The 17,433-nt window shown below is 41.2% G+C and overlaps 1 protein-coding gene across 12 annotated transcripts in view; it reads right to left on the minus strand.

Moving 5' to 3' along the window:
• LOC106577444 (leucine-rich repeat and calponin homology domain-containing protein 4) overlaps positions 1–17,433 on the minus strand; it is a 76,886-nt gene that overhangs the window by 37,832 nt on the left and 21,621 nt on the right. The window contains exon 1 of one of the 12 annotated variants that reach the window (XR_006760457.1): positions 258–2,135. The exons of 10 other annotated variants lie outside the window; for them this stretch is intronic. The gene's annotated coding sequence lies outside the window, so the exon portion shown is untranslated. Of the gene's footprint in view, positions 1–257; positions 2,136–17,433 lie in introns of those variants that run through there. One more of the 12 variants, XR_006760456.1, reaches the window with a different exon arrangement.

The following is a 17,433-nucleotide window of genomic DNA, read 5'->3' on the forward strand; positions in this document are numbered from 1 at the left end:
AACATTATCATGTCAACAATCTGCATATATAGCTTTAGCTAGCTAAAGTTAGCTAGTTGAAATAAAGGCATTGGTGATCTTGTGGGTTTTTTGCAGTGTCGCTACATGATGTCGCTATCTTTCGTTAAATTCCTTTGAGTACAAAACAGTCCGAAAACAGAAGAAGATAGCTAGCTAGCTAAGTAGCCATGTTAGTGCGCTCGATATTGAAGCTAGCTAAAGTAGCTAGCAAGCTAAAAATGCAACCCAACACATACCTACCAGTCCATGAGAACGGTGGCCACCTTTCAAAATTAATTCCATTGTATATCCGGTCTCTTGATTGGTAATGAGCAGTCTTTTTCTCTGTTATTTTTCTGTCTTTTGGGGTCGAGTTGATTCAGATCCAAGAATTATGCTTGTTTCTGTCAACGTTTTCTGAAAATGTTTCCCTTCCTCTCCAGCTCCAGACTGGAGCCATGGGGACATCACTAGGTGGCTCAGGGCTCATCATACCCCTTATTTCTGTTCAAAGTGAAAACACAACACAACAAGTGAGAATTACATCTTAAAAAGTATCAATTAACATCAAATAAAGTATTATTTGTCAATAGCTGTGTAACATAATGACACATCTACAGTCCCTGAAGTTGCTACACAATGTATCCGACTCATATTTGGGCAGCTGATGAGAAGACAAAGTGAGAGAGAGAGAGAGAGTGAGTGAGTGTGAGCGAGCAAGACCACCTGCCAATCTCAAATCCTCTCACAGATGAAAAGGTAATTACTCAAAGCTGATCAGCCAGAACAGACTGGAAGTCCTACTTCTCACACACCTTTGATACACTCACTGAGTCATGCTCTCATGCTGTGTAAGTGCATGTGTTTGTGCATGCATCCATGTGTCCAGGTAGGTAGACCGACATCTGCGGACGTGTTTGTGCAAATGTCTGCACGTGTATCTCTTTGCTTCAATTACTATGCATACGCATGAACGTCGTCTGATCGGAGGCGTGTGTGTTTGTAGGGCTGACACAAATACCGTATAACAGCGCAGCCGGTGGTTATGGATGAAGACAGTCATAAAAATACAATTAATGCTTTTTGGGGAGGAGGGGACAAACAGCTGACTAAAAACAGGAAGGTTGCAGCTGCCCAAAATTCCATGACTGTCATAGCCCTGTGGTGTGTGTGTGTGTGTGTGATATCTCAGCATGCTCATGCTGGCCCTGTCCATGATTAAGGAGAAAGAGTGTTAAGTCAAAATACATCAGGACAGCAAGGCAATGTGATTTAATCTCTATCCCACAGCCTAGAAACTTTGCACTCCACTCACCCCTCAGCATGACACTGAAATCCAAGAAATAGTGATGGGCTTTTCGTCTGATCTAACGTTACAATCACCATCATTACAATGATTCCAGACTGGCTTCCTCCTCTCTCCAACCCACATCCTATCCACACCCTTTCTTTCACTGTACAGCAGCCTGTATGTATCAGGGGAAGAGCGAGCGAGATAGAGAACACGGGACAGAAAGAGAGCGCGCCATTCAGGAGTGCCATTGCCATTATCTGATCTGCTGCTGGTGTGTTTACCTTGTTTGTGTCAAACGTTGCCAATGACAATATGAGCCCTCAGAAACCTCCCAAACATTGATGCAGCAGAATTACAAAACAGGATGTAGCTATGCTGTCACTTCCTGTTATAGTGGCTAGAGAGACTACACAAAGAGAGAGAACTGTACAGACAAGACCCAACAAGTATGTGTTTATGCATAGTGTGTTTGTGATGTGAGTGTGTATCAGTTGTGTTTGATGCTGTTCAAGATTAGGGAGGCCACATTTTCTTTAATGAGCATGGCCTTGTTTCTATTACAGCATAATTGGTGCCCAGGTCGAGAGACAAACTGAAATAATCAAGGTGACAGACAGTGACTCATTCAATACTGCTTTGCACACTCTTGCCTGCATCTAATCAAATCAAATTTATTTTTATATAGCCCTTCGTACATCAGCTGATATTCTCAAAGTGCTGTACAGAAACCCAGCCTAAAACCCCAAACAGCAAGCAAAGCATGTGAAAGAAGCACGGTGGCTAGGAAAAACTCCCTAGGAAAAACTCCCTAGAAAGGCCAAAAACCTAGGAAGAAACCTAGAGAGGAACCAGGCTATGAGGGGTGGCCAGTCCTCTTCTGGCTGTGCAGGGTGGATATTATAACAGAACATGGTCAAGATGTTAAAATGTTAAAATGTTCATAAATGACCAGCATGGTCAAATAATAATAATCATAGTAGTTGTCGAGGGTGCAACAAGCACGTCCGGTGAACAGGTCAGGGTTCCATAGCCGCAGGCAGAACAGTTGAAACTGGAGCAGCAGCACGGCCAGGTGGACTGGGGACAGCAAGGAGTCATCATACCAGGTAGTCCTGAGGCATGGTCCTAGGGCTCAGGTCCTCCGAGAGAAAGACAGAAAGAGAGAAAGAGAATTAGAGAGAGCATATTTAAATACACACAGGACACCGGATAAGACAAGAGAAATACTCCAGATGTAACAGACTGACCCTAGCCCCCCGACACATAAACTACTGCAGCATAAATACTGGCGGCTGAGACAGGAGGGATCAGAAGACACTGTGGCCCCATCCGATGATACCCCCGGACAGGGCCAAACAGGCAGGATATAACCCCACCCACTTTGCCAAAGCACAGCCCCCACACCACTAGAGGGATGTCTCCAACCACCAACTTACCGTCCTAAGACAAGGCCGAGTATAGCCCACAACGATCTCCACCATGGCACAACCCAAGGGGGGGCGCCAACCCAGACAGGAAGACCACGTCAGTGACTCAACCCACTCAAGTGACGCAACTGATCTGGGGTGGAATCATTAGTCCAAACAGTATAATTAGCTTCTATTAGACAAATTCAGATAGGTCCCTCCTCGTTCCGTTTGCTTCCGTTCAAGAAACCTTTGCAACAGAATTGGAGGAATGAATACACCCCTGATCACCCGCACACACAGTTCACTTTCATAGCAGCCACATAAAGCATCACATTGCTCGTTGTATAATTCCTTTTTACCTGTTGTCTTAGCATATTAGCTGTTGTCTTAACCAGCTCTCCCAATCAACAACTGATTGCTTTATGTCTCTCTCTAATGTCAATATGCCTTGTATAGTGTTGTTTAGGGTATTTATCATTGTTTTATTTTACTGCGGAGCCCCTAGCCCCACTCAACATGCCTCAGATACCTCTTTTGTCCAACCTCCTACACATGCGGTGACCTCACCTAGCATAACTAGTGCCTCCAGAGATGCAACCTCTCTTATCGTCACTCAATGCCTTGGTTTACCTCCACTGTACCCACACCCTACCATACCCGTCTGTACATTATGCCCTGACTCTATTCTACCATGCCCAGAAATCTGCTCCTTTTATTCTGTCCCCAACGCACTTGACGACCAGTTTTGATACCCTTTAGCCGTACCCTCATCCTACTCCTCCTCGGTTCGTCGGGTGATGTAGAGGTTAACCAAGGCCCTGTGTGTCCCCAGGCGCGCTCATTTGTTGACTTCTGTAACTGTAAAAGCCTTGGTTTCATGCATGTTAACAGAGGCCTCCTCACTAAGTTTGTTTCACTCACTGCTTTAGCACACTCCGCCAACCCTGATGTCCTTGCCGTGTCTGAATCCTGGCTTAGGAAGGCCACCAAAAATTCTGAGATTTCCATCTCCAACTACAACATTTTCCGTCAAGATAGAACTGCCAAAGGGGGAGGAGTTGCAATCTACTGCAGAGATAGCCTGCAAAGTTCTGTCACACTTTCCAGGTCGCTGCCCAAACAGTTCGAGCTTCTAATTTTAAAAATGAATCTCTCCAGAAATAAGTCTCACTGTTTCCACCTGTTATAGACCCCCTTCAGCTCCCAGCTGTGCCCTGGACACCATATGTGAATTGATTGCCCCCTATCTATCTATCTATCTATCTATCTATCTATCTATCTATCTATCTTCAGAGTTCGTTCTGCTAGGTGACCTAAACTGGGATATGCTTAACACCACGGCTGTCCTACAATCTAAGCTAGATGCTCTCAATCTCACACAAATAATCAAGGAACCCACCAGGTACAACCCCAAATCCATAAACATGGGCACCCTCATAGATATTATCCTGACCAACTTGCCCTCCAAATACACCTCTGCTGTTTTCAATCAGGATCTCAGCAATCACTGCCTCATTGCCTGCATCCGTTATGGGTCCATGGTCAAACACTCCCTAAAACACTTCTGCCTTTCTAATCGACCTGGCCCAGGTATCCTGAAAGGATATTGACGTCATCCCGTCAGTAGAGGATGCCTGGTTGTTCTTTAAAAGTAACTTCCACAAACTTAAATGAGCATGCGCCTTTCAAAAAATGTAGAACTAAGAACAGATATCGCCCTTGGTTCACTCCAGACCTGACTGCCCTCGACCAGCACAAAAACTTCCTGTGGAGAACTGCACTAGCATTGAATCGTCCCCGCGATATGCAACTTTTCAGGGAAGTCAGGAACCAATACACACAGTCAGTTAGGAAAGCAAAGGCAAGCTTTTTCAAACATAAATTTGCATCCTGCAGCTCTAACTCCAAAAAGTTCTGGGACACTAAAGTCCATGAAGAATAAAAGCACCTCCTCCCGGCTGCCCACTGCACTGAGGCTAGGAAACACTGTCACCACCAATAAATCCACGATAATCGAGAATTTAAATAAGCATTTCTCTACGGCTGGCCATGCTTTCCTCCTGGCTACCCAAACCCCGGCCAACAGCTCCGCACCCCACGCAGCTACTTGCCCAAGCCTCCCCAGCTTCTCCTTCACCCAGATAGCTGATGTTCTGAAAGAGCTGACCCATACAAATCAGCTGGGCTAGACAACCTGGAACCTACTCTTTCAAAAATTATCCGCAGCCATTGTTGCAACCCCTATTACTAGTCTGTTCAACCTCTTATGTATCGTCCAAGATTCCTAAAGATTGGAAAACTGCCGCGGTCATCCCCCTCTTCAAAGGGGGTGACACTCTAGACCCAAACTGTTACAGACCTATACCCATCCTGCCCTGCCTTTCCAAGGTCTTCGAAAGCCAAGTTAACAAACCGATCACTGCCCATTTCGAATCCCACCGTACCTTCTCCGCTGTGCTATCCGGTCTCCGAGCTTGTCACAGGTGCACCTCAGCCACGCTGAAGGTACTAAACGATATCATAACCGCCTTCGATATAAGACCGTACTGTGCAGCCGTCATCAACGACCTGGCCAAGGCTTTCGACTCTGTCAATCACCATATTCTTATCGGCGGACTCAATAGCCTTGCATTCTCAAATGACTGCCTCGCCTGGTTCACCAACTACTTCTTAGATAGAGTTCAGTGTGTAAAATCGGAGGGCCTGTTGTCCGGACCTCTGACAGTCTCTATGGGGAACACTGTTAACAAACCTCCAAACGAGCTTCAATGCCATACAACACTCCTTCCGTGGCCTCCAACTGCTCTTAAAAGTTAGTAAAACTAAATGCATGCTCTTCAACCGATTGCTGCCCGCACTCGCCCGCACGACTAGTATCACTACTCTGGACAGTTCTGACTTAGAATATGTGGACAACTACAAATACCTAGGTGTCTTGCTAGACTGTAAACTCTCCTTCCAGACTGACATTAAGCATCTCCAATCCAAAATTAAATCTAGAATCGGCTTCCTATTTCGCAACAAAGCCTCCTTCACTCAAGCTGCCAAACATACCGTCGTAAAATTGACTATCCTACCGATCCTCGACTTCGGCGATGTCATTTACAAAATAGCCTCCAACACTCTACTCAGCAAACTGGATGCAGTCTATCACAGTGCCATCCATTTTGTCACCAAAGCCCCATATACCACCCACCACTGTGACGTGTATGCTCTCGTCGGCTGGCCCTCGCTACATATTCGTCGCCAGACCCACTGGCTCCAGGTCATCTATAAGACTTTGCTAGGTAAAGCTCCGCCTTATCTCAGCTCACTGGTCACCATAACAACCCCCCACCCGTAGCACGCGCTCCAGCAGGTATATCTCACTGGTCATCCCCAAAGCCAACACTTCCTTTGTCCGCCTTTCCTTCCAGTTCTCTGCTGCCAATGATTGGAACGAAGTGCAAAAATCACTGAAGTTGGAGACTAATATCTCCCTCGCTAACTTTAAGCATCAGCTATCTGAGCAGCTTACCGATTGCTGCAGCTGTACAAAGCCCATCTGTAAATAGCCCATCCAACTACCTACCTCATCCCCATATTGTTTTTAATTTACTTTATTCCTCTTTTGCACACCAGTATTTCTACTTGCACACCATCTGCACATCTATCACTCCAGTGTTAATTTGCTAAATTGTACTTACTTTGCTACTATGGCCTATTTATTGCCTTACCTCCTTACTCCATATGCACACATTATATATATCTATATGCATATATATATATATATATATATATATATATATATATATATATATATATATATATATATATATATATATATATATATATATATATATATATACACATATATATACATACACATATACATATACACACATATACATATACACACATACATACATATATACACATACATACATATATACACACACACACATACACATATATATATATATACACACACACACACACACACATACATGCATACATACATACATATATATATTGTTATTGACTGTACTTTCATTTATCCCATGTGTAACTCTTGTTTTTTGTCGCACTACTTAGCTTTATTTTGGCCAGGTCACAGTTGTAAATGAGAACTTTTTCTCAACTGGCTTCCTGGTGAAATATATACTTAAAAAAAAATCCTTCTCACATCAACGCGCTCTCATCTCACCTTGTCACTTCACTTGTGGACTTCGGTGCACAACACAACAGCTGTCTGTTACCAACCAGGCACAAAAAAAAAACTCTCCAAGCCAAACCTTCATACCATAACCGCTACACAGGATATTATAGTCCAGAAAGACAACATGTCAGTTCATATTGCAAGAGCTCCGATAAATTGGAGGATGTCCTCTGGAAGTTGTCATAATTACTGTGTAAATCTATGGAAGGGGGTGAGAACCATGACCCTACTAGGTTTGTCCTCCGGCTACAGTATGGTGCTACCCTAGAGGGTAGTTGAGGCAACTGTACACCTTCATTGCAAATCAGTGTGTTTTAAATCAGTTATTTGGAGACGTGAATATATCTAGCAGTTAAAAAATAAAATATTGAGTAGGATGGTCCTCCCCTTCCTCCTCTGAGGAGCCTCCACTGTTGTATATGCATACGAGGTGAGGTTAAGTGGTACTACAAGTGCAGCAACAGTGTGTGTGCGAGCGCATGTGGCCTATTCTGCATGTGTGTACAAGCATTCATCCAATCCCGCCTCTGCATAGTGGCTAAGGGAGTGCTAGGCGAGGGGGCCCGTGGCATACGCCTATTCCAAGTCAGACTGGAATCCTTGGAACAGAGCAGCAGCAGCAGTCAAGGGTCAAGCTGTGGGATTTGGCCATCAAAACATTCCAGAGGCCAGGGACTTAAAGTCTCCCCCCCCTCCATAAATCTTCCTCCCCTTCTTGCCTAGTCTCCTCTAGCCCCTTCCCCTGTGTCCCCGTGTTTTTGCTTTAGCTACTGTACACAAAGCCACTCAGGACCAGCATGCAAAAAGGGGAAGTGGACCTGGCTACATCAGAGTTAGAGAAGTCAAGCTTCAGCTCACCCATAGAGATGGATATAGACCATTTTAGAATGGACATTGCCATTGAGGGCTTCCACTATTTTAAAGTAGTCAACTGGGTGGGGATTCCTTTGAGTTGGGACAGATCAGCCTATCATCACAGCATTGTCTTCTTCAAATTGGGTTGCCTATGGTTTGTAAATGGCTTGAAGCTATATCACCATAATCTAGTGGCCACAATATGAATGACAAAATTTGAATCAGGACTCCAGTAGAGCAGGTTGCAGTTATTCACCAATACTAGCTTTACGCTTTTTTCAAACACAAAATATGAAGAAAATTGACTACTTTAAAATTAAGAGTCTCAATGGTGCTGCCCATGCTGTCACAGACACCATGATGGCAGATTCAAAGCTGAGTCCTCTATCCATCTCTCTCTATGAAATCACCTCACCAGCAGAAGACTATACAGAATGGGTCTAAGGTCTAGTTGATTTTGTTGTCACAGAACCATTTCTGTGTGGATCTTGAGGTATGTTTTGGGTCATTGTCTTGTTGGGAAGTCCACATACGGCCAAGTCCCAGCCTTCTGGCAGAGGCAACCAGATTGTCAGCCAAAAGTGCCTGGTACTTGGTGGAATTCATTATGCCATCAATCTTAACCAGTGCCCCTGGAATTAAAAACAGCCCCAAAACATCACTGACATCCCTGACCCACCACCATATTTGAGTATGAGGTGCCTCTCCTTGTATGCATCTCTGTTTCGACGCCAAACATGCCGATGCTGTATCTGACCAAAACGTTCAATTTTGGTCTCATCTGACCAGAGCACCTTCTTCCAATCATAATTTAAATGACGTTTGGCAAACTCCAGACGTTTGGCAAGCTCCAAGCGCTTACGTCTGTGTCTTGGGATCATTAAGGGCTTTCTTCTGGCAACCCTTCCAAAGAGCCTGTGGTTGTGGAGGTGGCGTCTAATGGTGTTTTTTTAAACCTGGTGACCCCAAGATGCCACCAAGGCCTGCAATTCTTTCACAGTGATTCTTGGGGATTGTGTTGCTTATCTCACGATCCTCCTCCCTATCCTGTGGGGCAAAATGCATTTGCGTCCTCTACCCATGAGGTTTTCAATTGTTCCATATCTTTTGAATGTTTTAATAATTTCCCTGATAGTGCTCAGTGGTATATTCAATTGTTTGTGGATTTTCTTGTAGCCATTACCAGATTTATGAAGGTCTACGACCATTTGTCCCTTTTGAACTGCCATTTCTTTTCTTTATGGTGTTGGATGACAAAGGGATATTGCATGCGTGTTACCTCATTTTTATACCCTAGTGAAAAAGGAAGTGATGTAATGGCTCAATATAGTTCCTTAACACTTAGATAAACTTAAATAAGTGGAATTTAATTCCTGGTTTAATTTTGGTAGATGTTATTTACAATTATATTTAAGGGTGCCATTAATTGTGAAACCTTGATTTGGAGGACATTGCCTTAAATCAATAAATTCTTTTGTTGGGTTCCATTGAAACATTAATAAAGTACAGTATTTTTCACATATTGGTATTTTGGTTGCTCTCTATAATTATATTGTTTATATTTTTTTAAGTATGGTTTGTGCATTGCCAGTCAGGGGTGCCAGTAATTTTGGAGCCCACTGTATAAGAGTTTCTGAAGGAGGATGAGGATGCCATAATAGACATTCATGTATCCTTCGATGGAACTTGGCACTAGGGAGGATTCACTTCCAACTACGGGATAGGTGTGTGCATTGGTGCTGGTACCAGCGAGCCATAGAAAATGGTGAAGATCCACCCCGTCACAAAAACCATGGAGGTCATGCATTTTTTAATAGAGAGGTTGCACAGAAAATGGTACCTGTACATCATAGGATGTCAAATGATAACCTCTTCAAAAGATTGTAGCACGTAGCAACCCAGAATGCAAATTAACCTCTTATGACACCTATCACATAGGGGGCAGTATTGTCACTTTTGGATGAAATACGTGCCCATATTAAACTGCCTCCTACTCAGACTCAGAAGGTAGGATATGCATATTATTAGTCGATTTAGAAAGAAAACACTCTGAAGTTTCTAAAACGGTTTGAATGATGTCTGTGAGTATAACAGAACTCATATGGCAGGCAAAAACCTGAGAAAAATCCTACCAGGAAGTGGAAATCTGATGCGTGGAATTGTTCCAAGTCATTGCCTATCGAACACACAGTGACTAAGGATTAATTTTGTACTTCCTAAGGCTTCCACTAGATGTTAGTCTTTAGAAAGTTGTTTGAGGCTTCTATGATGAACAGAGAGCGAACAAGAAGGTGGGGAAGTTGGTGACTCAGGGAAGGACATCAGTTCATTGGCGCGTGTTCACTTGAGAGGTAGCTGTGTTCCAAAACGTTTTTCAAGACACTGGAATCGTCCGGTTGGAATATTATTGAAGTTCTAAGTGAAAAAGGCCCAAAAGATTGATGCTTTACAACGTTTGACATGTTTGAACGAACGTAAATATAACTTCTTTTACTTTTCGTCATGACATTTTCCGCGCGCTTCCTACATTTGGAGTAGCTAACTAAATGCGCTAACAACAAGGAGCTATTTGGACATAAATTATGGAGTTTATCGAACAAAACAACATTTATTGTGGACCTGGGATTCCTGGAAGTGCCTTCTGATGAAGATCAAAAGGTAAGTGAATATTTCTAATGCTATTTATGATTTTAAATGACTCCAAAATGGCGGGTATCTGTATTGCCTAGTGTATTTTTCTGAGCGCAGTACTCAGATTATTGCAAAGTGTGCTTTCCTCTTGAAGATTTTTTTTAAATCTGTCACAGCGTTTGCATAAAGGAGATGTTCATCTATAATTCTTTAAATGACAGTTTAATATTTTATCAACCTTTATGACGAGTATTTTTGTAAATTGTGCTGATTCACCGGCAGTATTGGAGGGAAAATATGTTCTGAACGTCACGCGCCAATGTAAAATGCTGTTTTTGGATATAAATATGAATTTTATCGAACAACAAAATGCATGTATTGTGTAACATGATGTCCTAGGAGTGTCATCTGATGAAGATCGTCAAAGGTTAGTGCTTCATTTAGCTGTGTTTTGGGTATTTGTGATGCATCTAGTTGCTTGGAAAATGGCTGTGTGGTTATTTGTGTCCATGTACTCTCCTAATGTTTTGCTTTCGCTGTAAAGCCTTTTTGAAATCAGACAGCGTGGTTCGAGTCAGGAGAAGTGTATCTATAAAATGGTGTAAAATAGTTGTATGTTTGAGAAATTGAAATGATTAGATTTGCGATTTTGAATTTGGCGCTCTGATTTTTCACAGGCTATTGTCAAACTCAATCGTGTCGTATGAAGTTAATGTTTGTAATATGGTCGCGATGCCCCAAAACTGTTTTCATGGGCAAAAGCCGCATCACCGCAGCAGCCACGTTCAATGAGGGAGCCACTGCTATATCAAATGTGATGGACCCATTGTAGCTTGACAGCACTTTGGTGACACTGGAAGCAATCAGAAAGGAGATGTGAGAGCTGATGCTGCTTCAATGGAGCTTAGGATTTGTAAAAGGTATATTTTATGTTTATTTGTCAGTTTAGAAGTGAGAGTAAGAGTTTAATTAGTCTTACATAAATGGTAATATTTATGAAAAGTACATTTTAATTGCATTAGCCCATCTTTAAATTGTCATTTTGAGAAAATGGCCATGTCCCCCGTGCGCCAATACATTGTTCTCAGTCTTTAAAGGACGTACATTCACATTATTCCACACAGGTTCTTAGGTCTTATAATCAGACTTTTACAGAGGCTTTTTTTATGTCTTGTGTCGTTTTGACTAAGTGTCATTTTATCTGGAAATATATGCAAAATATGCATCCGTCATAAATGTGAAGTGTTTTTAAAAATAATTCCATGAAATAACAATATTTTGAAAAACTGATCTGCAAGTCTGACCATTGAGTGTTGTAATCACAAAACAAAAAAACATTGCCTTGTTGAAAAACAGATTCTCGTAATATGCACATTTAAGGTTGCCTCATTTGCATATTTTTAAGATTTACATTTTAAAATAAATAAAACTTGTAATTCAATAATTTATTGTAATTAGGTATACTTTCAACTGGTAAAGCTTCAGTCTGATGAGACTAAATAAAGAAAAAAAATCCCTGTTAGTCGGTGGTGCCTAGCCTTAAAACAGACTGGTAGAATAGTTAGCATAGCTAGCCATGGCTAGCACTCACTGGTTAAATTAAGTTTTGAGAATTAATGATTTTTTTTGTGTCAAATCACCAATTGGCAACCCATCCTTTATGGGATTAATTGACAAACAAACATTACAATAACTCAATGTGGTAATTAAATGATAATTCGAGTGTAATGGAGTTGACTGATGACATCAGTATATATAATTCATGACATTTGGACGGGAGCTATATTTGGAGTTAAATAATACAAACAATTGTTTAACTAGGAGTATCATTATTGCTTGAAATCAAGCTTGGCTTAACTGCTTTCAAATGGGGCAAGATGGCTCCCGAACCACGCATCCGTGATTTCTGTTGAAAACGTAATTTCCCCAAGTGGTTGAATTAAAGGCCTAGCTCCAAGAGAGACTCTCCTTGGCTAGGCTAACATGCTGATCAAACCAGGCATGCATGTTGATTTTGCTCACCCACATCAGAAGCGATCAGGACACACAGGTTGAAATTTCGTAATCACCTCCTCTTGAATGTGTGTGTTTCCCATCACAGTCCCCGCCATTCCAGGTCATTTTGCTGTTTGCTTGAGTAATTGGAGATGGAACTGACTTTTATGCAATCACAGCTCTATATAAAACTGTGCGTTGCCATGAATTAGTAGTTTCGGACTGTGAAGAGACCCCTGGTGGCATATGTATGGGTGTCTAAGATGAATGTCATTTGATTATACAGACAATCTGTATAATCAATGTTTCTCATAACAACTAGAAGAGAAGCATTTAAATATATTCTCAACCAGGAAAGACAGGCTTGCATGTTGTAGATGTTAGTTGGGATGTGCGGTTAAGGGCAAGGCTTGCTGCTCTGTTTTGAACCAGCGGCTAGGTCTTTCTTTGCTGCACTAGCTCATATTACCGGACAGTAATCAAGATAGGACAAGACCAGAGCCTGAACAACTAGTACAGTTGATGTGTCAAAAACAGAGAAAAATATTTGTTATAAACAGTCATACCTCTCCCCATCTTTACAACAACTTTGTCAATATGACTTGCCCATGATAATTGACCATCCAATATTATACCTAAGAGTTTAGCTTCCTTAACTTGGTCAATGGTCACACCCTTATGTACAACTCCAGTTGAGTTTTAGGTGAGAGAATATTTTGAACCGAATAAATACATATAAAAGCATTTTAAGACCAGTTTATTTTTTTAAATCACCCATTCCGAAACAGACAACTCGTTATATAGAATTTCAGTGAGCTCACTGGCTTTGGGTGCTGACATGTAGCGTGTGGGATCATTCGCATACACAGTCATTCTAACTTTGTGTAAGACCAGTGGCAACTCATTTGTAAAAATAGAGAAGAGTAACGGCCCAAGGCAACTGACCTGACGGAGACTGCACATATCTGGTGTTAGAGATGCTTCCAACAAAGAACACTCTCTGGGTTCTATTGGATAAATAATAGGGATGCATGACATATCGGTGAACATATCGGAATCGGACGAAATTAGCTAGTTTAACGCCGATGTGAAAAACAGATGTCAAAGCTGACGTGCATACCTATATAACGTAGGTACATGACGTAATGACGCTACATAAAATTTGGCGCTACACCTGCAACACAGCATTCCTAACCTAGCCCACAATGTCTGCTGTGTGGATAGAGCAGTCAACTACTCGAGCAGTCATTTGAAAGAGTAAGAACATTTCAGCGAGACAACGCAAAGGCAAAATCCATTAATGCCAAGATAATGGAATTCATTTCCCTTGACAATCAACCATTCTCTGTCGTGGGTGATGTTGTCTTTCACGACCAGTACACACTAACATTATCAAGTGAGCTATTGTTCAGATGTTGCCCTACCGGAGTTACACAGTAATAGCGTCACTGCTATTAGCTTCACGACATATTATGGAACACCGTTTGGGACTTTGCATGTCAAAAAACATACACGTCAAATAACACTACTTGACAATAACACTAAGACACATTAAATAAGCTTTTAATTTGATACGTCAAATAACAAAGTTCTATTATAGAATGTAGTGTGTTCTGAATTTGCACGTGCAAGCCAAGCACCACCACTATCAGTAGCACTGTCAAAGCTGTACAAAAAAGTCTGCAAACACCAGCCACGAACGATGTGTTTACAATACCATGTTGTTAATAAATAATTATTTGTTTGACCGCAACATCTGGGGTAGCTAGCTAGCTTTAGCTTGGTACCTAGCTAGCACCAACACAACAAGCCTGAAAACAATGACCAGTAGAAACTGCAGACATTTTCACTATTCTTAGCAATGATTTAGGAATCCTTGTGAGTAAGTACTAGATAGGTAGCCACTTGATGTTCGCCTATTGAAATTGAACTTCAGTTCATTAAAATAAATAGCTAGCCAGCTACTTAACCCTGTTGCCCAAAGCTAACGTTATAAGCAGCCAGCTAGCTTCATCTGGCTAGTGAGGTTCGACCTGACCAGGTTATGTGTTGTGAAGCTAGCCACAATAAGGATTAGGCACAATAGTGGAATTTGCGGTTTGCCTTCGAAATAAAAGTACCACTTTGAAAGTGATGCAGAAGGTTACAATTGGTGGAATCATGCCATATTCAGACTAGATAATGTTAAACAAGGTTGGAATGTAAAGCAATTAATAGGGTATCCAGTCTACTCGATGACACTCACAGAACACAACTGAAGAGTCTACGCAAATATTAGCGTTGTTGCTCTTATCGCAGGACTGTGAATGTTTGAAATCACCTCCCCAGTCAGCCTATTGTGTGTACTGACATTCATATTGCACTGTACAGCTTTACCTAAGGATTGGGGATCAATGAAATGGGCTAACAGTCTACTCAATACCCAATATATGTTCTCCCAATGTCATCCTCCGAGTTATCAGACTCCAAAACATCCACGCAGTATTGTTTTTCCTCTGGAATAATGTTCAATACACATAGGTTGACAATAAATGTGGCTCAATTCACAGTTGTTTCAGAGTCCCGCGATAAGACCTACAATGCTAATATACTCTGGGTGTCACTGAGTCGACTGATACCCCATGTCATTGATCCACAATCCATAGGTAAGTCTGTACAGTGAAATAAGTATGCCCCCAATGCAATTCTAAAGTATAATACATCCAGTGTGATTTCAACAGATGTCAAATTAACAAATTGTCTTTTGTTGATTTTATAAAACATTCCAACCTCATTTAGCATGATCTATTCATTTATGGCATAATTCTACTATTTGTACATTTGCATCACTGTCAATGACATACTTTTACTTTGAAGGCCAACCACAAAGTCCACTATTGTGGCTAATCCTTGTGGCTAGCTTCACAGATGGTCCGACCACCATTAATCAAATAATAACCGTCTTATAAAATCAGGGTTATTTTAGATGACACCTAGCTATATAGTTAGCTAACTATAGCTACTGAAACAGATGTCGTTTTGTTATGTTTTTGGGGAAGAACATTGTTTGCATTCATGAGCTAGCTAGCTTTTCTTATGACCAGCAGTCTAGGTGCTACTGACAACTTTACCAGCATCATAGCATACATATGGAATCGTTGTGACATATGAAATATGAGTGATAGTGTAAACAATGTGCAATAACTACATACAAAATGAATGAACACGTTAAATTATTATGTGACGTGCAGTCATATTCAGGTCCTGATTGGTCAACAAGCTTATTTGACATGCAAATATACAAACAGCGTTCCATAGAATTCCTGGTTGAGAATGAAACGACTGAACAACAAAACAGCACAGCAAGTAAGTGAAAGAAATAGGTTTTGATTATGTTTTACTGGTAATGGAGACATAAGTAAATGCCAACAAAATAACTTTTTGGTCAGTGTGGTGTGTGTGCGTAACTTTTAAATTTAACTAGGCAAGTCAGTTAAGAACAAATTCTTATTTACAATGACGGCCTACCCCGGCCAAACACGGACGACGCTGGCCAATTATGCGCCGCACTATGGGACTCCCAAACACGGCCGGATGTGATACAGCCTGGATTCGAACCAAGGACTGTAGTGATGTCTCTTGCACTGAGATGCAGTGCCTTAGACCGCTGCGTCCATGAATGTGTTTTAACTATTTAAGATGTACTAGAATGCTTAAAAAGGCTGCTAAAATTTTTAATATTGGTATTTTTGGCAAGGAAAATATCAGATATCGGTATCAGCCAAAAATGTCATATCGATGCATCACTAACAAATAACTAACAATGTGATGACAAGTTATGTAACACCATAGCAAGTTAGTTTTTTCAATAACAATCTATGATTAATAACATCAAAAGGCTGCACTGAAAATCTAACAATACAGTTCCAACTATCTTACTTATTTATTTTAACCAATCAGTCATCTCAGTCAGTGCAGTACAAGTTGAGTGCCCTTCTCTACATGCATGAATGTCAGTACTTAACTTGTTCACTGAAAAATAGCATCGTATTTGGTCAAACAATTCTCTCCATCAGTTTACTAAGAACAGGCAGCAAACTGATAGGGCAGCTGTTAGAGCCAGCAAAGGGTGCATTAATGTTTTAAAGCAGCGGAAATACTTTAGCTTCCTTCCAGGCCTGAGAACACACTCCTTTATGCTTTGGTTAAAGACATAGCAAATAGGGGTGTCAATAGTCTGCTACCATTCTCAACAATCAAGGTTGTTTATACTTGGTGGCGTATAATTATTGATGGATAATAGTTTTTTCACCTCTCCCACACTAACTTGGCCAAATACAAAACAGCAATTCTTCCCTTTCATTAATAGATATTTTATACAAAAACATATGATGGTTCAATATGGTCATTTGACTTTGGAGTTCATTTCACTTTACTAGTGAAATAGTAATTGGCTTTGTTATAAATGACCCATCAACTTCAATAAGCGATGGAGATTAATTGGGTTTTCTGCCCAATTTAAGGTACTCCAAAATATCTTGGCCAATGTTTAGTCATAACATATCTCAATTTAAGTATGTCAACCAATCAGCTGAGCAGGCTGACGTGTTTCAAATCGAATCAAAATGTATTTGTCATGTGTGCCGAATACAACAGGTGTAGAGTTTAGAGTGAAATGCTTACTTACAGGCTCTAACCAATAGTGCGGTCAACCTCTAATTTAGGTAAGTAAAGAAATAAAAACAACAGTAAAAAGACTGAAAAATAACAGTAGCGAGGCTATATACAGTAGCGAGGCTATATACAGTAGTGAGGCTATACAGGCACCGGTTAGTCGGGCTGATTGAGGTAATATGTACATGTAGATATGGTTAAAGTGACTATGCATATATGATGAACAGAGAGTAGCAGTAGCGTAAAAAAAGAGGGGTTGGCGGGTGGTGGGACACAATGCAGATAGCCCGGTTAGCCAATGTGCGGGGGCACTGGTTGGTCGGGCCAATTGAGGTAGTATGTACATGAATGTACAGTAAAACTGACTTTACATATATGATAAACAGAGAGTAGCAGCA

The sequence above is a fragment of the Salmo salar genome, chromosome ssa18, assembly GCF_905237065.1.
Source record: "Salmo salar chromosome ssa18, Ssal_v3.1, whole genome shotgun sequence".
Lineage (NCBI taxonomy): Eukaryota > Metazoa > Chordata > Actinopteri > Salmoniformes > Salmonidae > Salmo > Salmo salar.